This window comes from Notamacropus eugenii, chromosome 4, assembly GCF_028372415.1.
Source record: "Notamacropus eugenii isolate mMacEug1 chromosome 4, mMacEug1.pri_v2, whole genome shotgun sequence".
NCBI lineage: Eukaryota > Metazoa > Chordata > Mammalia > Diprotodontia > Macropodidae > Notamacropus > Notamacropus eugenii.
The window spans coordinates 402806107-402831330 of record NC_092875.1 but is presented as its reverse complement, the minus strand read 5'-3'; the positions used below and the strand labels follow the sequence as shown (position 1 = coordinate 402831330).

At 38.2% G+C, this 25224-nt stretch overlaps 1 long non-coding RNA gene across 1 annotated transcript in view; it reads right to left on the bottom strand.

The window, feature by feature from the left end:
- Positions 1 to 10302: 10302 nt before the first annotated feature.
- Positions 10303 to 25224, bottom strand: part of LOC140498587 (uncharacterized) — a 32981-nt gene continuing 18059 nt past the window's right edge. The window contains exons 2-3 of the long non-coding RNA XR_011965136.1: positions 11024 to 11179; positions 10303 to 10523 (exon numbers count right to left, since the gene is read on the bottom strand). This is a non-coding gene — a long non-coding RNA (uncharacterized lncRNA). The remainder of the gene's footprint in view (positions 10524 to 11023; positions 11180 to 25224) is intronic.

Genomic DNA, 25224 nt, shown 5'->3' with positions numbered 1-25224 from the left:
CAGTCAATTACTTGACTTTTGAGCTCTTTGTTAAGTGTAAGGCTCCAAAAGTAGCCTCTGCTTCAGTAGTGTCTGGGACCAGGACTGAGGCTGTGGCCAGACCACACTCCCCTCTCAGCCAGAGGAGAGACTCTTCCCACTGACCTTTGAAGCTATTTTTGGCATTTGTGGGTTGAGAAGTCAGGAAACCATAGCAGCCACTAGTGATTTAGTTCCCTAAGGTCTGCTCCATCTCTGTTCATGCGTGGTGCAGCCCACAACAAACTGTACTCTGCTCCTAGCCAAGTGTGATAGACCCTTCCTGTTGATCTTCCAGATTGTCTTGGGCTGGAAATTTGCTTCAGTCTGACCTTTTGTGATTTCTGTTGCTCTAGAATTTGTTTAGAGTCATTTTTACAGGTTTTTTGAGGGATTTGGGGAGAGAACTCTAGCAGGTCTCTGTTTCTATGCCACCGTCTTGGCTCCACTACCACCCCTAGTGAAATATTTTTTAAAGGAGTACGGAAGGGAATTCTTAAGGAAACACAGACTGGCAAGATTGTTTTTCAAGTAATGGGTTAAATTTATTATGTGCTTAAAAAATAAAGCAAACTGTATGGAAATGAGATTTGTGGTTTCACATACTATAAAAACGTGAGGAGTTCTACTTTGCATATTAAATGTTTATTTTTTGGTTGGTGTTCAGGCTTAGAATTGAAAAAAATCATATAAATAGTGAAGCTGCACCCTCAGGCATGGGATGATGTTGGCCCTCAGCAACTCTGGGAAGACTATATTATTCCCTTTCTATATATTATGGCTATTGGTCACTGTATTCTGATCACTTCTCAGTTCCCACTTGTCCGTGAGCCTGCCCATGCCTTGCTACTGAAGTTCCTTCTACAGAAAGAGACCAAAAGTCAAAAGCAGCTTGTCTAATACCAATGACCATTTTGTCTGTCTTTTTTTTTTCTCCTTCAAAAACTCTCATCACTTTGGTTCTATCGCTTTCCCAAAGCTTGGGGGAGTGGGGGGAGAGTGAGTAAGCAAAGGCATAAAAATACTTTTAACATATTATTCATGAACTTGATGGAGGATTTTTCCCCCAGAAAATCCTGTCAAAATTAAAAGGCAGCCTATCCTGAAGGCTATTACAGATCACATAGACTAAATAAAATCAATATGTTGAATGTGGCTTTTTTGTAGAGCAATCAGATTATAGATGAAGGTTAACTTATAAAATGGAAGGAAGGAAGGAAGGACAGAATGAAGGAGAGAAGGAAAGAAGGAAAGAAGGAAAGAAAGAAAGAAAGAAAGAAAGAAAGAAAGAAAGAAAGAAAGAAAGAAAGAAAGAAAGAAAGAAAGAAAGAAAGAAAAAGAAAGGAAGGAAGGAAGAAAGGAAGAAAGGAAGAAAGAAAGAAAGAAAGAAAGAAAGAAAGAAAGAAAGAAAGAAAGAAAGAAAGAAAGAAAGAAAAGAAAGAAAGGAAGAAAAAGAATGAACCCCTTCCTTTCCAGTCTTCTTATTATACCTTACTCCCCACCAACTACTCTTTGATCCAGTGTTACTGACCTCCTGGCTGTTCCACAAATAAAAGGCTCTATGTTTTGGCTCTGAGCATTCCTCAATATCTGCAGTGCTCTCTTTATTTCATTCTATAAGAATCCAGGGCAGACTTTACAATTGCAGTGACCTTGACCCAGAGAGTTCAGAATTAGAATTCATGTCAGTGTCTCTCCACCACACCATCCTAAGTTAACATAACTTATAGTATTGCCCTATTATTGCTAGAAGAGGAATTCTTAACCATGAGCTTTTAAAAATATTTAATTTTTTCCCCAATTACATGTGAAGAAAATTTTTGACATTCATTTTTTTTAAAAGAATTAAGCTTCAAAATTTCTCTCTCCCTCTCTTGCCACCTCCCTCCCTGAAATGGTAAACAATTTGATATAGATTATGTATGTTCAATTAAACCATATACTTTAAAAAATATTTTCCTTACTGTTTCAAAATAATTGATTTATTTTTAATTATCTTCCTTTATGACCTGAATTATTTTATTTTATGCCTTTAAAACATTCTGAGAAAAGGACCATAAGGTTTTCCATACTGCCAAAGGGGTCCACAACATAGAAATGTTTGAGAGCCCATGCCTAGGATCAAATATAAACTCTTCTCTTTTGGTATTTAAAGCATGTATTTTAAAACATGACCCCACCCTTCCTTTCTATCCTTACTATATATTATTTCTCTTCACATAGACTAGGTAGGTCCAGCCAACTGACCTACTTTCTGCTCTTCATACACAGCATTTTATCTCTCCTCTCTCATTGTCCCAGCATGGCTGTAGCTCACTCCCTACTCACCTCCATGTTTCAGAATGTCTAGTTGCTTTTTTCAAGGCCCAATACAAATGACACCAACCTTCAACCTGAGGCCTTCCCCAGCCCCCAATCTGCTAAGGCCTTCCAGTTAAAAATTATCTTGTATCTATTTTTGTGCATTTTGAATATAACTACACACACACATATGTATATGTGTGTGTATTTACATATATTTGTATATACTTTTTAAAAAAAATATCTGTTATTCCAACTAGATTGCAATTCTAGATACAGATTTTTTAAAAATCACTTTCCCTAACATGTAAGGGAGTTGTTTTTAAGACTGTCTACATTATAAACTGTTTAGAATCTAGATAGTGATCTGGATTGTTAATTTCTGTCCTAGAAGACAAATATTGTTTCACTTTTGTCTTTTCGTCGTCTCTAAACTGTAATAGGGTACTTTAGTAAAATACTTAATGAATGCCTCTTGATTAATTGATGTTTGTTAAATAGCACTTGGAAGGCCTGATGTAACATGCTACTCTAGAGAGAGAGAAGACAAAACAGGATTGATGTTGAGTTAATAAAGCTTTTCTAGCTTTCTAGAAGTAGAAATGCTCCCTTGTGGAAAGACCATGTAGCTAAGGGATCAAGGTCATCTATGATCTGGAAAGGAAAAGAGTTCAATTCCTTGTAGAGAAATAGCAAACCTGTGGACTTTAGTAGCCCTATGCTCCAAACAACTAATCTAAAATATTTTAATTGGTTAACATTTCCTAGTCATAGGCCCCCAGAGGGTTTATAGTCTGAATCTCCAATCAGCTTAAAATCCTCATTAAACATCCCGGGATATCACTTACACATAATGTTGAGGTAGGGGATTCCCAAGACTATTTGTCTTTAGTGTTTCCAACCCGCTTTGTCCTCACCTGTGTATCCCCTTATCAAGCTAGGTGCCCAATGGTTTCATACTTCTATTCCACTATTTGCTCTTAAGGAATAAAGAGCCCATGATACACATTTATTATAAAGCATAAATGGGAAAGAAAGGTTAAAATTATATCCTTCCTAGCGCTATTTGTCTTTTAAGAAGGTTGGCTACTCATATATATTTACAGGGAAAACACTACTCTGGAAGGAAGGTGATGTAAGGGTATGTATGTGTGTGTGTATGTATGTTTTACCAGGTCTATAATTTTACTGGCATAGTGACATCAGTGGTGGAAGCTGCTTTGACCAATGCACACTAGCAATTAATTTGCAATTTATAGTCTTACAAGACCTGGAGGGATTGTGGCTTGTCTAGGGCCTCTCTGCCATCATGTATCAGAGTCTTCTCTTTATCTTCTACTACCTCCTGCCTCAGTGTAAATATTATGATTTCCACTTTACTTAGGTGGTGAAGTGGATAGAGTGCTAGGCCTGGAGTAAGGAAAAACTCATCTTCCCTAGTTCAAATCTGACCTCAGGAACATACTAGCTGTGTCACCCTGAGCAAGTCACTTAGCCCTGTTTGCTTCAATTTCCCCATCTGTAAAATGATCTGGAGGATGAAATGGCAAGCCACTCCAGCATCTTTGCCAAGAAAACCCCAAATGGGGTCACAAAGAAATGACTAAACAACCACAAAAGTGAGGGAAATGAAGTTACCCAACGTCACCCCATTAGTGGCAGAGCCAGGATTAAAACATAGTTCACAGAATTATCAGTTTAGTACTGGACTTTAATCTAGTTGAACTTTCCTGTTTTACAGATGATAAAACTGAGGCCTTGAGAAATTAAATGACTTGGCTCATGCACAGGTAGGTAGGAAGGAGCACATCCATTAATTCTCTCTCCATTCTACTGTTCTACCTTACATAACACTAGGCTCTTTTTTTTGGTAGTTTGCAATCCACTATGTTAAAAGACTTAATTTGTTATTTTAAAAAAGCAATCTAAGTCTTTATTTCCCTATTTTTCTATTTAGACTCAGAACAGAAGCCACCTCTTTCATGCCTTTATTCTGACTTAGATAGCCCCCTAATGTATTTCTGCTGTAAATGCACCTTAAGACCAATTTAACTATAGTATTTTAAAGCTGTTTGCTTCTTAATGTGAATTTGAACCTGCTCTCAGTTAAACACTTGTAGAGTAGCAGGAAGAGAAAGAAAAACCAAAATACCACATATATCTATCCCCTGAAAACAATAGCAAACATTCTATGGAGACCTTTCCATGAGTTTCACACGTACTCTGAGAAAGGACAGGTGACCTCTCAAGTCAACCTGTCAGTCAGTGAACATTTGTTCAAACATTTAGTGTAATGCCAGTAACACAAATCAAGATGCGTTTCATATTTATCCCGTATATGGTTCCTCTGTACATTCTTGTCTGCTTGTTGTTTCCATCCATGGGACTGTATTTCCTGAGGGTGGACATTGCCTTTTGACTCTTTTTTTCTAACTAAACTCTTCGGAGTTTAATAAATGTTTAGTGACTGACCGAAACAGAGTGCCTTTTTCAAAGAACCCCAAGGACAGTGTCAATGACTTACAGTACATGTAGAGGGTTGGAGAGTATAAGGTATAAGAAGACTGGAAAGGAAAAGGGTGGGTTGGGTTTGGAGGGCTTTGATGGTAAACGGGGCTATCAATTCATATACGCTCACATATATATTTGTGCAGGGGACGCACTTATTCTTTCAGTTCTCTAGGCACTTCTCTAAGACTGTAAATCACAGAGAAGAGAGCCAGTTTTCCCCATCTGGAGGTTTTGTATACCAGTGGCTTTGGTCCTGGGAGCCCTTTATGTCCTTAAAAATTACCTTCCTCTTGTCAGATTGTGATGTCATTGTTGTTGTCATTTCAATTGGTCCGACTTTGGGGGTTTTCTTGGCAAAGATACTGGAATGGTTGGCCATTTCCTTCTCCAGCTCATTTTACACATGAGGAAACTGAGGCAAACAGGATTAAGTGACTTGTCTAGGTTCACACAGCTAGTAAGTGTTTGAGGTCAAATTTTAACTCGTCCTCTTGACTCCAGGCCTAGACCTCTATCTACTGAGCCATCTAATTGCCCATGTGAATTTTATCTATTCTGTCCTGTCTACTTCACACCTCTACTCTCCCCACCAATTCATCTGCACATTGACACTAAATTAATTTTCATAAAGCATTATGTTGATCCTTTCCCTTTCTTGCTCAATCTTCATTGCTTGCCCATGACCTACTAAATGGAACTCAAGCTTTCTAGTCCAGGTCTTTACAGTAAGTCCCTAACTTAATTTTTCATTATTTTCCTACAGGAACAGTATGTTCCAGACTCTTCTGCTCCTTATCCTTTTAATGTGTTTGTGAACCTTTGCTTCTATTATTTCCTCTGTCTGGAATGTTTTCTTCTGCCCCACCCCATTCACATCTCCCAGATTAAATCTTATCCATTCTCCAGTGTTCAATTCAAATGTTATCTTTATGAAATATTTCCTGGTCATACTAGTCAGAGGAGATCTCTCCTTCTGAATTCCTATAGTACTTTTTTTTAAAAAAAAATCTATAACATAGTACTTCAGTTTTGGTCATTAGAAGGTGTCTTATCTCTACACACCTCTAGTAAATTATAAATTCCTTAAGGGAGTCAAGAACCAGGTATTAGATATTCCTTTATCTCCCTTGGTATCTTGCATATAGTCAGAGCTCAATAAAGATTGATTTGTATATTGACTCTTGCTTCCTTTTTATCTTCCAAAGAGAACAGTCTCTGTACTGGAAAAAAAATACAACAAAAGTCGTTAATAGGCGTAGCAACCCAAGATAATTGAGGCTACGGTCAGGCAACATTTACCTGCCCTCAAGTCAATAAACCCAGAGAAGATAAAACCTAGAGGACTGGGGGGAAACAAAGAACAAACAACAAAAACCTCAATGATGCTATTGAACCTCTGTCAGTAACATTTGAAAAACTATGACAAATGAGGAAGGTATCAGATTTTATTACTAAAGAAGGGCAAATATTGGAAATTTGAAAAAAATGGAAAGAGAAAATAGAATCACACTTGAAAACTATATGCCACTGAGCTTGACTTCGTTATTAGAATTCTAGAATACATTATGAAAGGGATAGCTCCTGAAAATTCAGAAGTAGAAAAAGTGATCACTAGAAGCAGACATGATTTCATCAAGAAGTCATGAGAAATTAACTTAATTTCCTTTTAGTTTTTCTAATTTAATTTTAGTTTATAGAATAAAACAATAACATAGTATGATAAAAATGATGATTGTACATGAAGCTAATCAATTATGTACATTTTAGAACATACAGGTTCTTTTCATTTTTCCTTAATCATCTTTTGAAAATTGACCAAGTAATGGTATTGCTGGGTTGAAGGAAATAATTAGTTTAATAACTCTTTGGGCATAATTCCAGATTGCTTTCCAAAGTGGCTGGATCAGTTCACATTTCCTCCAATAATGAATTACTGTCACAATGTTTCTACAACCTCTCCAATATTTGTCACTTTCCCCTTCTATCATTTTAGTCCATCTGGTAGGTGCAAAATAATATCTCAAGGTTGTTTTAATTTGCATTTCTCTAATCAATAATGATTTAGAATATTTCTTGTATGACTATAAATTGTTCAGATTTTTTATTGGAAACTGCCTGTTCATACCCTTTGACCATTTATCAATTGAGGAATGGTGTGTTCTTATAGATTTGATAAAGTTCTACTTATTAATTGTGAATTTCCCTCTGTGTTATTTTAACTCATTATTTTCCTTCTCAGCCTCTCTTTTTACCCTATCCCTGTTACTTTATCCTTTCCCCTTACCCTTTTGTTCCATATTTTACCCACCCCTCTAAAATTCCCTCCCTTATCTTCTCCCCACCCACTCTACTAGTCTTATTCTATATACTTTTTTTAAAGTCCCTTCCCCTTCTCTATCCCCCAGTTTTCTCACTTCCTTTTTCAAAATAGTAGAATGGTTTAGACTATACTGTAGAGTGATGGAGTAGGCTTAGATAACATTAAGCATTTGACAAAGTGACTCATGCTATGTTTGGGGAAATGATAGGTCTAAATGTTTAGTTAATGTTTTTAGAACTTGAATGACTGGACCCAAAAAAGTAGTTATCACTGGGGCAATGTGAAGTTAGAGTGGAATGCCCAAAGAATTGATACTTTACTCTGTGATGTTCAACAATTTTATCAGTGACTTTAGATGGACACATAGAGGATGTACTTGTTAAGTCCATAGATGACAGGAAGTTTCAAGACTTAGCTGGCACATTGAATGATGGTCAAGATTCACAAACCTCCCAAAAGGATTTTCACAAGGTTCCAGTTTTTTAAAAGTGAGATTTAAATAGGGATAAGTTTAAAATTATATGCTTGGGTTAAAAAAAAGCCAATTTCACAAATATAGGAGGGAGAAGGCAGGACTAGACATGAATAGATTCATGTGAAAATGAATCTTTGGAGAAAATACGCCATTTGGAGATACATGGCATTCTAGGCTACAGCGAGAATGTGGAAATTCATTGGTACATGATATTCTGTCATGGTTGGAGCATTTCAGGAATCCTGTGTTCAGTTCTGAACATCCTTTACAAAAGACATAGACAGGCCGGTGGGTGTCTGGGAGATCTACATGTTAGGGTTGGCTCAGCCACTGTCTGTGTGATGCCAGAGCAGTCAATTTCACCCTTACAGACCTTAGTTTCCTCATCTCTAAAATGAAGGTTTGCACAGAAGTCACATAGCCAAAACTTAAACGCAGATCTTCCTGACTCAAGACTAGTTACCTGTCTACTGTGTTGGACTTCTTCTCATCACAACATATACTGATTTTCTGCCCATCTCCCCCCTAACCTCCAAGTTACCAGTGACATCTCTTCTAGTGGTACTTTCCCTCTGTTTATCCTCTATGTTCTAGCTTATATATCAGAACATCAGAACATAAACTCCTTGAGTGTGTAGGCTGTTTTTGCTTTTCTTTTCATGCCTGTGCTAAGCTCTGCATCTGGCTCATAATATAAGATTAATAAATGCTTGTTGATTAATGAACTTTAATTTGGAGTATTTTATAGAGTTCTTCATAGCATTTCTCTGCTTCCTCATCCTTTGCAAAAGGGAGGGGCATCTAGGTGGCAGTGTGCATAAAGTCCTGGAGTTAGGAGGACCTGAGTTAGAATCCGATCTCAAACACTTACTAGCTGTGTGACCCTGGACAAGTCATTTCTGTGATATTTTGCTGTGCCTGTTCTCTGTTCCATTGCTGATTCTCTCAAATTTTCTAAGCAAACCATCATGTCATTAGCAAATAAAGAAAGTTAGATAGTTTTATCTCATCCCTGCCTATGTTTATACCTTCACTGTCAGCTGGGGCAAGGGAGGGGGTAGAGGGAGATCATTAATGGCATAGAAGACATAGTTATAGTCTTTAAGTTAAGCACTGAAATGAAAATAGGAAATTTAAAAGGCAGAAATCAAAGGGGAAATTCATTGCAGGTATAAAGGATGCCAGGTGAGCTATGTGGCCCTGGAGTCAGGAGGACCTGAGTTCAAATTTGGCCTCAGACATGTACTAATTGTGTGACCCTGGGCTAGTCATTTAACCACCAAAAAAGATATGGTAACAAAAGCTACAGCATTTTCAAGGAAGCCTTTTTTTTTTTTTTTTTTTTTTTTTGCAAATGGTTGTTATGAATATTACAGTATGAGATGACCAAGTGACTCATGAGATGATGTTTCTGGTTCCTTTTAGTTGAGTAATAAAACCAACTCCTTTGTTTATTTCACCAAGGAGACCCTGTGAGCCATCCTTCTACTTAGCAGCAATTTCTTTTCATCTCCTAGATTTCATTTGTAGAGATCAAAATTCATATGAGTTAACTCCTTTAGTAGTATGTCAATGGAGCACAGATCCTGAGCAGAAAAGAATTTTAGGGATAATCTAGTGATTTCTAAACTAGATCAGTTCTGGCCAGAAACCCTGAGGGTCTTTTCCTCCCGGATATTTTGTTCAACTCTGTAAAAGAGGTTATTCTCTGTCTCATTTCTTGCTTAGCCTTAATTACTGAATGGGTGTTGCCTCGGACAAACTGAGAACTGGGAAACACCTCAGTTTAAAAAGGCCAAGGTCTCCCACTGCATCCCAGGCCATCTCCAGTCCTGATTTGTATCTGGCCCTGGATTTATATAAGACTCTAGAGGAGAAAGTAAGACTGATGACTTTGCTCTCCATCACTTAAGTCCAAATTCATTTGCAAGTCATGACATCACCTTCCTGAAATTATATTCCTCTCCAAGAATGAAAAACAAATAACACCAACAACAATAGGTCACTGGATAGTGTGCTGGACTTTGAGTACCGAAGCCCTGGGTTCAAATCTAGCCCAAGAACTTATTAGCTGTGATCACTTAACTGCTGTCTCGTCAGTTTCTTCTTCTGTAAAACCAGAAGGATAATAGTACCTTACCTCACCAGATTGTGGTAAGGATAAAATGAGGTAATACGTATGAAACACTTTGCTAACCTTAAGGAATGATGTCAATGCTAGCTTTTATATTATTTAATGTAGCAGTTCTCAGTCTTTTTTTGTGTTATTGACGTTGTTGGCAGGCAGGTGAAACATGGATTCCTTCTCTGAATGATGTTTTTAAATGCATAAAATAAGATTCATTGGATTACAAAGTAAACCAAAAGTTAACAAAAAAAACCATAATCTTTCCCCAACCAAATTCACAGACCCCTTGAAATCTGTCCACAAACACTTTATGGTTAAAAACCCTTGATCTAGTGCAACACCCTCAATTAATAAATGTGGAAAGTGAGGCACAGAGTGATTACATGACTTACTCAAGACCATACAAGTACTAAGTAGCAGAGCTGAGATTAGAGCTCAGGTCTTGTGACTCTTAAGTTCTGCACTTCTTCCTAGCGTTCAACCATATCTTATATTTAAGGTAGCAATAACTAAGGTAATGTTTATATGGTCATTCTTCTGTCACTACTCTGTCACCATCACTGAATAAAGTGGAGAGCTTTGGGGAACTGGACTGAAAGCCAGTTTGTATTTTTCTTTATTTCATGAGTGACCATGACCAAAGAATTTATCACCAAATGGCTAATCTACATTCAGCAAGGCAGGTCCTTGGAGAAAAGGCTTAGTCTTTTCCATGTGCTCTGCCAACATAGCCTTCTCCAACCATATCGTGACGATTCTACTGAAGAATTCTGTAGGAAAAGGACAAGAAAAGAATGAACTCACATTATGAAGCTTGGTATAAGTTGCACATCATTGTGTGGTAGAAGGTATTTTAAAAGTTTGAAAATGGTGATTCCTTCCATGACATTTTTTCCCTTTACAACCTCCCCCAAACTGGCCTTCCAAACAATGAAAAAATATATATATTCAAAGTTTACTCCATCTAAGCAGGACTGGGGAACCTGTGGTCTCAAGGCCACATGCAGTCCTCTAGGTCCTCAAGTATGTCTGAATCCAAACTTCATAGAACAAATCCCCTTAATAAAAGGATTTGTTCCGTAAAACTTGGACTCAGTCAAAATGCCACATCCAAGGACCTAGAAGCCAGGTTCCCCACCCCATAAAGTAAAACTGAAGTATTAAGTGACTCAATTGTTAGGGAAAACAATCTTGTAAACTGGAATAGACTGAAGGTGAAGGCAGTTTTTTCTGTCTCTACAGGATCCAAAGAAAAGCCAAATGTACATACTTCAAGGATTTTGTAGGTGATCATAGATAGGACTGGAGCTAGATGTCCCACAAGATTTCTTCTCATTTGATGTTTCTATCCTTTGCTTAACCTCACACAATTCAATGAAATGGTAAAGCCAGGTCAGTACTCCAACCCAGGGTGCACAGGCTGCTCCTAAAAGGAAATACAGTGACTTCCTTGAGAGCAAGACTTTCTCAATACAGTCTCTGGTAAATTGTAATTGCTTAATAAAAATTTATTGATTAATTATTCTATTACAGTGCAAAGGTTGTTGGTGTTTGTCATTTGTTCTTGAAGGGGACCATGGTATCAGGAAGGTGATGTCGTGACTTGCAAGTGATCCGGATTTAAGAGTGCCAAGCTGCCAGCCTGAGGAGGCAGTATGGGTATTGACCTCGGAGTCAGAGGACCTGGGTTCAACTCCAACCTCTAAAACTGTTTGGATAACCTTGCTCAGGTCTCAGGTTTCCTTACCTATAAATTGAAAGGTCTGAGGTCCTTAAAAGCTCTAGAACTATGATTCTGTGATTCAAATGGATGATTCACGAAGGCATCCAGTTATCCAGTCTAGAGTTCTTTTCTAACCACTCCTATTATTTGTTTTATTTTTATTTTCAGGATAGAAACAATTTGTACTATTGCTACAATGCCATGCCATAAATACTGAGGAAAGCCACATATCGACACAGCTGAGAAGCTCGGGTTTTGACATATATACTATAGCCACAACTGTATGCCAAGAAGTGTTACCTGTGAGAACACAGGGACAGTTTGGCCTACTAGCAAGGGTTAACAAACTATGGTTCGAGGATCAAATCCGGCTCCTACCTGTTTTTGTACTGCCTGAAGAGCTAAGAATGACTTTTTAATATTTTTAAATTAAAAAGTATAAAAAGTCATTCTTAGCTAGTCTTCCAAAACTGGGCACAGTTTGCTGGGCCCCAGATAATAGAAATGACCTGGGTTTTGTATCCCAGGTTTTGCTACTTAGCTATTGATTTTACCTTGAGCAAATAACTAACTCTCCCCTAGACCCGTTTCTCCATCTATAAATGGAGCAAATGGATCGATGACCTTAAGGTGCGGTCCAGTTCTAAATCCTATGGAACCTAGGGAAAAGACCTCAATGAGTGAGGGGAAGGAACTGTCACAAGAATTCACAAGACAACTCCTATACCAATATGTCTGCTGGGTAAGGACGCTCAATTTAAGGACCAATTTAAGGCATTGCCACAAGAGGGAGCTCTCTGGTCAGACTTCAGAAGCAGAGCCTTGGTAGTGAAACATGGTTAGATACAGGAAGAAACTCAAATTCTCCACCACTATAAGAACAAACAAACAAACAAACAAACAAAAAACCAATGACGAGGTTTATTCCTACAGAACTGACCTACTAACCAAGCTAGAAGAAGTCTGATTTCCTGCTTTGTGTCCTAAGTTACAGTCTCACATCACCAACTGCTTCCTGGAAGTTAGGAAGTGACATCTTGACATTTCTAACTGAATGCACATACACACCTTAAACTTAACACAACAGAACTCATTATCCTCCCAGACCTTCCCATCTTCTGAATTTCCTGGGTTTACAATTCCAGCATCATCCTTGGCTCTGAGTTCCTTATGGAAACTCTGTGTTGAAGAAGGGCCCACATCAACTTTATTTCATTCTCTCTATTTCCCCATCATCTCCTCATATGGGGATCTATACCTCTGCCCTGTGTCAGCTCTGTTTTGTGTATTGTCTTCCTCCACTAGACTATAAACTCCTTGAGGGCAGGGACTCTATTTCTTTTTGCTCATGTTTGTAACCCTGGTGCTCAACTTTGTGTTTTAATAAATGCTCATTGACTTGACTCTCACTTGCCCTACATATCTAATCACTTGCCAAATCTTGTTGCTTCTACCTTCACAACATTCCTTACGTCTGCACCTTCCTCTTCACACGCAGCAGTCATTATCCTAGTTCAGGATCCCAATACTTCTGCTGGTGGAGTCTTGTAATAACCTCCTAATTGGTGTCCCTGCCTCATCTCTCCCCATTCCAATTCATTTTCCACATGACTGTCAAAGTGACTTTAAGTGCAGATCTAACTATGTCATTCCCATTCTCAGTGAACTCCACAGACTCCCTATTACTTCAAGAATCAAGTATAAATACCTTTGTTAGGTATTTTAAATCCTTATAACATGGCCCCAGTCTATCTTTCTAGCTTTTTTCCTTATTACTCCCCTACATGCACTGCAGTCCAGCCCAATTAGATTTCATACTTTCTTTCATACATGACACTGTCTCCAGATTCCATGTTTCACTAGCTGTTGCCCATGCCTAGAATGACTTCCATACCAACCTCAACTTTAAAATATCTAGTTTCCTTCAAGATTCAACTCAAAAGTCACTTTCTATATAAAGTTTTTTAGGCTCCATGTAAATGTTAGTGTTTTCTCCGTAAAGTTGTTTTGTATCAATTGAGTATTTATTTTTACACACACACACACACACACACACACACACACACACACACACACATATGTACATGTCTCACCCAATAGACTACAAAATCTTCGAGCATAAGGACTGACTCTCCATTGTCTAGAACACAACCCCATACACAGCAATTCTTTACAAATTTGATTAATAGTTTTTATTAGTATTGTAAGGTGGCAAGTATTTTTTGAAGATTATCAGCATCCCTAATTTTCAGTTCAAATTGGGTAGAAAACAAAGAGCTTAGAGCTACAGAGTATAAGACTCAATAGGAAGGTGGGAGAAGCCAAGATGGCAGAGTAAAAAAAGGACCTATAGAAGCTCCCCCCATAGTCCATAAAATACTTGTAAAAAATGACTCTAAACAAATTCTAGAGCAGCAGAAGCCACAAAACAACAGAGTAAAAGAGATTTCCAGCCCAAGACAGTCTGGAAGGCTGATAGGAAAGGTCTATCACATCAGGCTCAGAGAGGAGCACAGCCCAGCATGAGCCACACAGCCCAGCGTGGGCCTTGCAGTGCAGTAGGGACAGAACTGGAGCAGGCTTCAGGCCACCACTGGCAGTAGTTCCAGGATTGTTCAACCCACAAATGCCAAAGACAGCTTCAAAGGTCAGTGAGAAAGCTCTTTCACCTGGATGAGAAGGGAATGCAGTCTGGACCTGCCAGCAGCAGCCACTTCAGTGACAGTGGCCATTTCTGGAGGCCTCAGCTTAAAGACCTTGAGGGAATTGAGCAGCCAATCTGGGTCTCAATTCTGAGTAGCAGTCCTGGGATGAGGAGGAGAGCTGACCTGGTGGAACTGGTGGGGGCTCTGGAGAGGGAATCCTACTCACAGATGCTGGCTAGAAGAGTGCTTGTGGTTGCTCCATATCAGACCACAGACAAGGAGAGGAGTAAACTTCTCTCCCTTGATTATGCCATGTTGGAGGAACTGAGAACTTACAGGTCCCAGAGTGTACCCTCCTCTTGACAAAGGACTCAAAAGTCCAGTAACTGTCTGGGAAAATGCCCAAAAAAAGGGGAAAAAAATAAGACTATAGCAGGCTACTTTCTTGGTGAACAGATATTTTCTCCCATCCTTTCAAATGAGAAAGGAATGAATACCATCAGAGGAAGAACTGAAAGTCAAGGCTTCTGCATCCAAAACCTCCAAAATAAATATGCAATGGTCTCGGGCCATGGAAGAGCTCAAAAAGGATTTTGAAAATCAAGTAAGAGAGGCAGAAGAAAAATTAGGAAGAGAAATGACAGTGATGCAAGAAAATCATGAAAAGCAAGTCAATAGGTAGCTAAAGGACACCCAAAAAAATGCTTAAGAAAATAACACCTTGAAAAATAGACTAACTCAATTGGCAAAAGCCAAAAAGCCAATAAGGAGAAGAATGCTTTAAAAAGCAGAATTAGCCAAATGGAAAAGGAGGTTCAAAAGCTCCCTGACGAAAATAATCCTTTAAAAATTAGAATGGAGCAGATGGAAGCTAATGACTTCATGATAAACCAAGAAATTACAAAACAAAACCAAAAGAATGACAAAATAGAAGACATCTTGAAATATTTCATTGGAAAAACAACTGACCTGGAAAACAGATCCAGGAGAGACAATTTAAAAATTATGAGACTACCTGAAAGCCATGATCAAAAGAAGAGCCTAGACATCATCTTTCATGAAATTATCAAGGAAAACAGCCCTGATATTCTAGAACCAGAGGGTAAAATAAATATTGAAAGAATCCACTGATCACCCCCTGAAAGAGATCAGAAAAGAGAAACTCCTAGGAATATTGTAGCCAAATTCCAGAGTTCCCAGGTCAAGGAGAAAATATTTCAAGCAGCCAGAAAGAAACAATTCAAGTATTATGGAAATATAATCAGGATAACACAAGATCTAGCAGGTTCTACATTAAGGGACTGAAGGGCTAGGAATATGATATTCCAGAAGTCAAAGGAACTAGGATTAAAACCAAGAATCACCTACCCAGCAAAACTGAGTATAATACTTTTGGGGGAAAAGTGGTTATTCAATGAAATAGAGGACTTTCTAGCATTCTTGATGAAAAGACCAGAGCTGAATAGAAAATTTGACTTTCAAATACAAAAATCAAGAGAATCATGAAAATGTAAACAGGAAAGAGAAATCATAAGGGACTTACTAAAGTTGAACTGTTTACATTCTTACATGGAAAGATAATGTTTGTAACTCTTGAAACTTTTCTCAGTATTTGGGTAGTTGGAGAGTTTATACATACATATATATATATACATACATATACAAATACATATACACACACACATATATGTATATATATACACACATATAGATGTATATATATACACACATATAGATGTATATATATACACACATATATATGTAAAAATATACATATATATTTGTATAGACAGAGAGCACAGGGTGAGTTGAATAGGAAGGGATGATATCTAAAAAAATAAAATTAAGGGGTGAGAGGAATATATTGGGAGGATAAAGGGAGGAATAGAAAGAGGCAAATTATCTCTCATAAAAGAGACAAGAAAAACCTTTTTCAATGGAAGGGAAAAGGGAGGAAGGTGAGAGGGGAAAAATAAATCTTGCTCTTATCACATTTGGCTTAAGGAGGGAATAACATTCACAATCAGTTTGGTATGAAAATCTAAATTACACTACAGGAAAGTATGAGAAAACGGGATAAATGGGGTGGAGGGATAATAGAAGGGAGGGCAAATGGGGGGAGGGAACAATTAGAAGTAAACACTCTTGGGGAGAGACACGGTCTAAAGAGAGAACAGAAGATATGGAGGGCAGGATAGGATGGAGGGAAATGTAGTTAGTCTTACACAACATGACTATTATGGAAGTCATTTGCAAAACTACACATAAATAGCCTTTATTGAATTGCTTGCCTTCTCTGTGGGGATGAGTGGGGAGGAAGGAAGGGAGAGAAGCTGGAACTCAAAGTTTTAGGAACAAATGTTGAGAATTGTTTTTGCATACAAATAAGAAATGGAGGTAATGAGGTAGAACTCTATCTTGCCTGACAAGAAAAGAGAGAAGATGGGGATAAGGGAAGGGAGGGATGTGATAGAAGGGAGGGCAGATTGGTGGAAGAGGTAAACAGAATGCATGGCATTTTAGGGTCAGGGAGGGGAGAGATGTGGAAAAAATTTGTGACTCAAAATTGTGTGAAGATGAATGTTGAAAACTAAAAATAAATAAGCATTTAAAAAAAAGACTCAACAGGAAGGGTTTCATAGAAGAGCACATAATGGAAATTGCTGAGGGTCAAACATGGGCAAAAATGTAAAGAAGGTAAAGTTGTGTTGGAAGAATACCCCAGCCTTTGCTTTCTGTGAGCTTTTCATCTTTCCCCATTCCCCTTCAGAAGCCTGATATCTTTCTTCTCTTTTCTCCTTACCAAACACTACCATTAGTCATGAACCTGGCTTCAGTTCCAGGCATTGCAGTGTGGTGATAAGAATGTAGAATTTAAAGACAAGAAGCATTGGTTCTAATCCTTTGTCTGTAATTTACTTGTAGTGTCACCACGGACAAGTGGCTTAAATGATCTGAGCTTCAGATTCCTCATCTGTACAATGAGGAAAATGCACTGGTACTGTCTTTATGGCAGGTTCTTATGAGAAAAGTGCTTTGTAAAATATAAAACTATAGAAGTAGGATTTAGAGGAGCAGAGTCAAGATGGTGGAATGAAGGGACTATTCCATACAAGTTCTCCCAATATTTCCTCACAAACAATGTAGCATAACCAACAAACAGTTGGGGTGAGGCATTTTTCTAGTCCAGAACAACTTAGAAGAGTAGACAAAAAAGATCTCTAACACTAAGTTGGGGGCTGGCCAGAATCACAGCAGTGACACCAGCTGTGGGTCTTGAAAGCTAAAACAGCAGTAGTGGTAAGGGGATTAAACCTTTGATCAGAAAAAGATTCCAGGGAACTCTTGTGGAAGCACTGGTTAAGATGCCATTTGGCAACTCCATTAGCTATTAACCAGTTTGGGGTTGGAATTCTAGGGGGTTTGCAGTCACAAAAGAACAAAGGCCCTAGTTCCAGCTCACAGTGACAGGAAGGAGAGGAGTTGTGGTTGAGAGACAGCAGAAACTCTATCTGCCTAAGGACTAGAGCCCAGACCAAAAGAGCAGTGACCATACCTCTCCTCAGATCCTACCATCTTGGAAGCAATGAAATCATATTATTAGTCTCCTAAGGTAGCTGTGAAAACAGCAAGACAAAAAAGCCTAAATCTCAGGAGAGTGACCCTCCCACCTCCATCCCAGAGGTAAACAGAGCACAAATCCAACATAAAGTCCAAAGTCGAGAAATGGGCTAGGAAAATGAGCATACAACAACAGAATATGACCATAAAAAAACTACTATTGTGACAAGGGAGGTTTAAGACACAAACATAGAAGAAAATAATGGCATGAAAATAGCTTCTGAGGAAAAAATGTAGGTTGGACACAAGACCAACAAGAACTCCTAAAAGAGCTGTAAAAATAAAACATAAAAATTATTTTAAAAATTAAAGTGTTAGAAAAAATGGGGAAAAGAAATGAGCAATGTAAAAAGATTATGAAAAAAATAAATAGTTTGACAAAAAGTGGCACAAAAAAATACTGAAGAACGTTATGCCTTAAAAACCAGAATTGATCAAATGGTCTAAAAAAACAAAAGATCTAAAACCTCAATGAAGAAAATAATTCCTTAAAAATTACCTTAGGGCTACTGGAAGCTAATAATTCCATAAGACATCAAGAAACAATAAAAGAAAGTCAAAAAATGAAAAAAGAAAATGTGAAATATCTCATAAAAACCAACTGACCTATACAATTTAAGAATTATTTGACAACCTGAAAACCATGTTAAAAAAACAACCTAGACATCATATTTCAAGAAATTGTAAAAGAAAACTGAGCAGATATCTCAAAAGCCAAGGACAAAACAAAAATTGAGAGACTCCATCAATAATCTCTTGAAAGAGATTCCAAAATGAAAATTCCAAGGAATTTTATAGCCAAATTATAGAGCTCTGAGATCGAGAAAATATTGCAAGCAACCAGAAAGAAATCATTCAAATACCATTGAGTCACAGTCAGCAACACACAAGATTTAGCAAGTATCACTATAAAGCAGAGAGGATTTCCAAGGGTAGGGAACCTGCAGGCTTAAGGTCACACGTAGTCTCTAGGCTGCAGGTTCCCTAATCATGGCTTAGACTATGATACTAGAAAAAAAAAGTAGTATTACAACCAAAGATAGCCTACCTAGAAAATTAAGTATAATCCTTCAGAGGAAGAAAAAAAACACAATGATGTAGAGGGATTTTAAGCATTCTTGATTTTTTTTAAAATGAGAGATGAATAAAAAATTTCACTTTCAAATACAAGACTTAAAGAAGCATATAAAGGTAAAGAAATCATAAAGAACTTAGGTTCAACTGTTTACATTCCCAAATGTGAAGATAATACATGAAAACTCCCAAGAACTTTATCATCATTAGGGCACTTGGAAGGAGTTTACTTAGACTGAGGGCATGGAGGTGAGTCACTTATGATCTCAAAAGAAAGAAGGATATACTGGGAGAAGGGAAAAGGGAGAGAAAGAATTAGGAAAATTATCTCACATAAAAGAGGCACAGAAGGAGTTTTTTTTTTTAATTAATTTATTTATTTAATTTTTAACATTCATTTTAACAAAATTTTGGGTTCCAAATTTTCTCCCCTTTTGTCCCCTCCCCCTCCCAAACACCAAGCATTCTAATTGCCCCTATGACCAATCTGCTCTCTCTTCTATCATCCCTCTCTGCCCTTGTCTCCATCTTCTCTTTTGTCCTGTAGGGCCAGATAACTTTCTATACTCCTTTACCTGTATTTCTTATTTCCTAGTGGCAAGAACATTACTTGACAGTTGTTCCTAACACTTTGAGTTCCAACTGCTTTACCTCCCTCCCTCCCCACCCCTTCCCTTTGAAACGCAAGCAATTCAATATAAGGCAAATCTGTGTAGTTTTGCAAATGACTTCCATAATAGTTGTGTTGTATAAGACTAACTATATTTCCCTCCATCCTATCCTGCCCCCCATTACTTCTATTCTCTTTTGATCCTATCCCTCCCCATGAGTGTCGACCTCAAATTGCTCCCTCCTCCCCATGTCCTCCCTTCCATCATCCCCCCCACCCTGCTTATCCCCTTCTCCCCCACTTTCCTGTATTGTAAGATAGGTTTTCATACCAAAATGAGTGTGCATTTTATTCCTTCCTTTAGTGGAATGTGATGAGAGTAAGCTTCATGTTTTTCTCTCACCTCCTCTCTTTATCCCTCCACTAATAAGTCTTTTGCTTGCCTCTTTTATGAGAGATAATTTGCCCCATTCCATTTCTCCCTTTCTCCTCCCAATATATTTCTCTCTCACTGCTTGATTTCATTTTTTTAAGATATGATCCCATCGTCTTCAATTCACTCTGTGCACTCTGTCTCTATGTGTGTGTGCGTGTGTGTGTGCATGTGTGTGTGTGTAATCCCACCCAGTACCCAGATACTGAAAAGTTTCAAGAGTTACAAATATTGTCTTTCCATGTAGGAATGTAAACAGTTCAACTTTAGTAAGTCCCTTATGACTTCTCTTTGCTGTTCACCTTTTCATGCTTCTCTTCATTCTTGTGTTTGAAAGTCAAATTTTCTTTTCAGCTCTGGTCTTTTCATCAAGAATGCTTGCAAGTCCTCGATTTCATTGAAAGACCAATTTTTCCCCTCAAGTCTTATACTCAGTTTTGCTGGGTAGGGGATTCTTGGTTTTAGTCCTAGTTCCTTTAACTTCTGGAATATCCTATTCCATGCCCTTCGATCCCTTAATGTAGAAGCTGCTAGATCTTGTGTTATCCTGATTGTATTTCCACAATACTTGAATTGTTTCTTTCTAGCTGCTTGCAATATTTTCTCCTTGACCTGGGAACTCTGGAATTTGGCCACAATGTTCCTAGGAGTTTCTCTTTTTGGATCTCTTTCAGGTGGTATTCTGTGGATTCCTTGAATATTTATTTTGCCCTCTGGTTCTAGAATCTCAGGGCAGTTTTCCTTGATAATTTCATGAAAGATGATGTCTAGGCTCTTTTTTTGATCATGGCTTTCAGGTAGTCCCATAATTTTTAAATTGTCTCTCCTGGATCCACTTTCCAGGTCAGTTGTTTTTCCAATGAGATATTTCACATTATCTTCCATTTTTTCATTCTTTTGGTTTTGTTTTGTGATTTCTTGATTTCTCATAAAGTCATTAGCCTCCATCTGTTCCATTCTAATTTTGAAAGAAGTATTTTCTTCAGTGAGCTTTTGAATCTCCTTTTCCATTTGGCTAATCCTGCTTTTGAAAACATTCTTCTCCTCATTGGCTTTTTGAACCTCTTTTGCCAATTGAGTTAGTCTATTTTTCAAGGTGTTATTTTCTTCAGCATTTTTTTGGGTCTCCTTTAGCAGGGTGCTGACCTGCTGTTCATGCTTTGACTGCATGTCTCTCATTTCTCTTCCCAGCTTTTCCTCCACCTCTCTAACTTGATTTTCAAAATCCTTTTTGAGCTCTTCCATGGCCTGAGCCCATTGAGTGGGCTGGAATATAGAAGCCTTGACTTCTGTGTCTTTGCCTGATGGTAAGCATTGTTCTTCCTCATCAGAAAGGAAGGGAGGAAATGCCTGTTCACCAAGAAAGTAACCTTCTATAGTTTTATTTCTTTTCCATTTTCTGGGCATTTTCCCAGCCAGTGACTTGACTTCTGAATATTCTCTTCACACCTACTTTGCCTCCAGATCCTCCCAGACCATGCTTGGGGTCTGAGATTCAAATGCTGCTTCCCAGCCTCAGGGCTTTTGGTGGGGGCAGGGCTGCTCTTCAGTGTGAGATTAAGTTCATGTGCTCAGGTGGGGGCAGGGCCACCTCATGGGCTCAGTTCCCTCAAGGGGTTTATGCAGAGACCTTCAACAATGGATCCAGGCTCCTGCCTACTTGGGGAGCCCTGGTCTGCTCCCACCTCCGCTGCTGTCTCCCGAGGGGGCCTGAGTTATGGGGGCACCCCACTCCCCTCTTGATCTGCCAAAGAGACCCTCTCACTGACCCCCGTCACCTGTGGGTGAGGGGACCCGCGTGGCCGCTGGAGATCCCATCCCTGAAGCCCGCTAAGATCTGCTCTCTCGGTGCCACGGCCACGGCAGGGCTGTGCTTGGCTCCCAGTCCGCGGTGCCCAGTCCGTGGCACAAAGAACCTTTTGCGAGAGGTTTGCAGGTCCTTCTGGAACAGAAATCTCCTTCGCTCCAATGTTCTGTGGCCTCTGGTGCTGCAGAATTCACAATGAGTTGCTATTTACAGATGTTCTATGGGTTGTGGGTTCGGAGCTATGTGTATGTTTGTCTTTCTACTCCACCATCTTGGCTCCGCCCCCCCAGAAGGAGTTTTTACAGTAGAGGGGAAAATGGTGCGGGGAGAAGGCAATACTTGAATTTCACTCTCATCAGGATTTGTTTTAAGAGGGATGCATGGGATACATGGAAAAAATACTTATGAGATTTATGCATAAGGGAAGAATTTAATACTAAATAAGAGAAAGAGAGTATCACAGGAAGTCAAATGGATAATTTTGATTACACTAAATTAAAAAGGGTCTGCACAAACAAAACCAAATGGAGCCAAAATTAGTAGAAAAGCAGGAAACTCGGATGGAGTTGGGGATTTATAGCAAGTTTCTCTGATAAAGTTCTTATTTCCCAAGTATATAAGAAATCTAGTCAAATTTATAAAAAATAAGAGCCATTCTCCGATGGATAGTCAAAGGATATGAACTGGCTACTTTCTAAGCTCTAAATAGTCATAGGAAAAATGCTCTACATCACTAATAGAGAAATGCACATTAAAACAAATCTAAGGTACCACCTCACATCTATCAGATTGACTAACATGAGAGACAAGAAAAATGATAAATGCTGAAGGGGAAGTGGAAAAGTAATGTACTGCTAGTGGAGTTGCGAACTGATTCAACCATTCCTAGAGAACAATTTGGAATTACGTCCAAAGACTATGACAGTACGTATGTTTGAGTCTAACAATACCACCAATAGGTCTATATTGTAAAGAGATGAAAGAAAAAGGAACATGACCCATACCTACAAAAATATTTATAGCAGATCTTTTGGTGGTGGCAAAGAATTGAAGATTGAGGGGATGCTCATCAATATGGGAATGCTTTCAAGGCCTACCACTAATGTTGTTGCCACATGTACTTCAGGCCAACCTTTGCTAGGGTCTCGCAGGCTGCTCCTGCCAACCTCCTCAATTGTTTTGGGCTGGAAAAACATCTCACCTCAGTATGCTTTTGGTTGCACTGCTCCAGAATTCCATTTGACATGTTATTTTGAAGTTGTTTAGAGAGGAATGTTGGGCGAGTTTGGCTAGGTTATTGATTCCACTGTGCCATCTTAGCCTTGCCTCAATAATATGGTATTATCATGGTACCTTCTTGTGGTAAAAGAAATGACTAAAGATATGGTTTCAAAAAAACTTAGAAAGATTTAAATTAACTAGTGCAAAGTGAAATTAGCAGAACCAGGAGGACACTGTACACGGTAATAACAATATTATATTGATAACCAACTATTAAATACTTAGCTACTCTTATCAATACAATACATTGTGACAATTCCAAAGGACTCATGATGGAAAATTTTATCTCCTTCCAGAGAGAGAATTGGTAAACTCTGAGTGTAAATTAGAAGAAGTTTTTCATTTTATTTTTCTTGCTTTTTTTTTGGGCAACATGGTTAATACAGAGATGTGTTTTGCATGACAAAAAAGTTGGAGTCAATAGTCACTTTATATCTTAACACAAATTTCATTCACTATGTTCCCTCTCACAGGGATATTTTCATGGTAAACTTTCTTTCCAGTCATAGAATGGATGGCTTTATCCCTTCTTACCAATTGGTATATTTTGGGGAGTCAGAGGACCCTTTAGATTTGAGAAACTTGAAGATCTGCCTTTGAGTCCCAACTCTATTACTTATAACTAATTAATCTTGGACAAGTCACATGAGCTCTCCGGACTTCAATTTTCTCATTTGTAAAATGGGAATAATACATACATACCACCTGCCTCATAGGGTTGTGATAAAAACAAATGAGATAAAGAATATCAAGTGCTTTGTAACCATACAGGACTATGTAAATACAAGCTATTAAGCCATCCTAAACAGACTGAAGACTGCCCTAACTGGATTGAACTTCCTGTCATGCTGGTCTCAGTTTAGCTTTTCACTGCTATCCAAGGGCAAGAAGAAAGAAATGTTTCTATGAAAAGTGAACTTTATGGCTCTTCTCAGGCAGAATCCCATCCACTTTTAGCATACTTCCTTAACTCAAGTACAGAATTTTATTCGCATATGAGTGTGTGTGTGTGTGTGTATGATATATATATATATATATGCATATATATACACATATATATATGCATATATATACACATATAACATTATGAGTATATATTATATATACTCATTATATGTGTGTATATTTAGATGTCCATATATGTATATGAGTATATATTAATATAATACTATCAATTACTTTATTAATATATGAAAGTATAACAGGTTGAAAACATGCACAGACTCTTGTAATGGGTATCAGAATTTTTTATGTTAGTGGACCTTAGTTAGGAAGTGCAGGGTTAGTAGCAGGAATTATTTTTCTAGGTCTAGGTTCCTTTTTAGAGCATATAACAGGGGTTTTTTTGCTGAGAACCACACATATGGCATGAGTACTCTCTGTCTCAGGAGGCTGGTCCTGTCCAATCACAGCTAGTTTTTGCTTCAGTTTTAACTCAGTTAAGTCTAGAAACATATATGTGTGTGCATATATTTGTATGTGTATATATACATACATACACACATATGCATGTATGATAAAAAGTGAGGGTGGGGGAAAAAGGAAGGAAGGGAGGGAAGAGAAGAAGATGAAGAGTTAGAGGAAGGGAGGGAGAGAGAGATGTATATATTCATATATGTATGCATATATATACTCACATATTATATCTACCTACACATGAAGAAAGATAGACAGGTGGTACAGCAGATAAATCGCTGGCCCTGGAGCCAGGGCAAACCTGAGTTAAAATCCAACTTCAACTAGCTGTGCAATGTTGCCTTGGTTTTCTTAGCTACACAATCAGGATAATGATGTTACCTGCCTCCCCAGGGTTATTATGAGAATCAAATGAAAACATATTTATAAAGTGCTTAACACAGCACCTGACACACAGTAGACACATAATAAATGTTTATTTCTTTCATTCTTAGACAGAGACAAGATAGACAGGGAAACTTGTAGATTTCATTGATGCAAACTTCTGCTTACCTAGGGATACATGTGTAGTCTTCCCTTGTTTGTGGGACTTCCATATGAAATCAATTTCTACCCATCCCCCATCCCCTATCCCCGCTGCATAAGGAAAATATCTTCTATATCTCTACAGGAGAAGAAAAAACTTCTCCCTGAAATTCTATACATAAGACCAACATTAATTACAAAAATTAGTGGCTGACAAATTTTCATTTTCTTAAAAAAATAAGTAATATCAATTAAAGCATAGTGAACAGTGGTAAATGAGATAGTCCCTTGGGACAGGAAGAAGTCAGAGGTTTACACTGGTAATGACAGAGACTG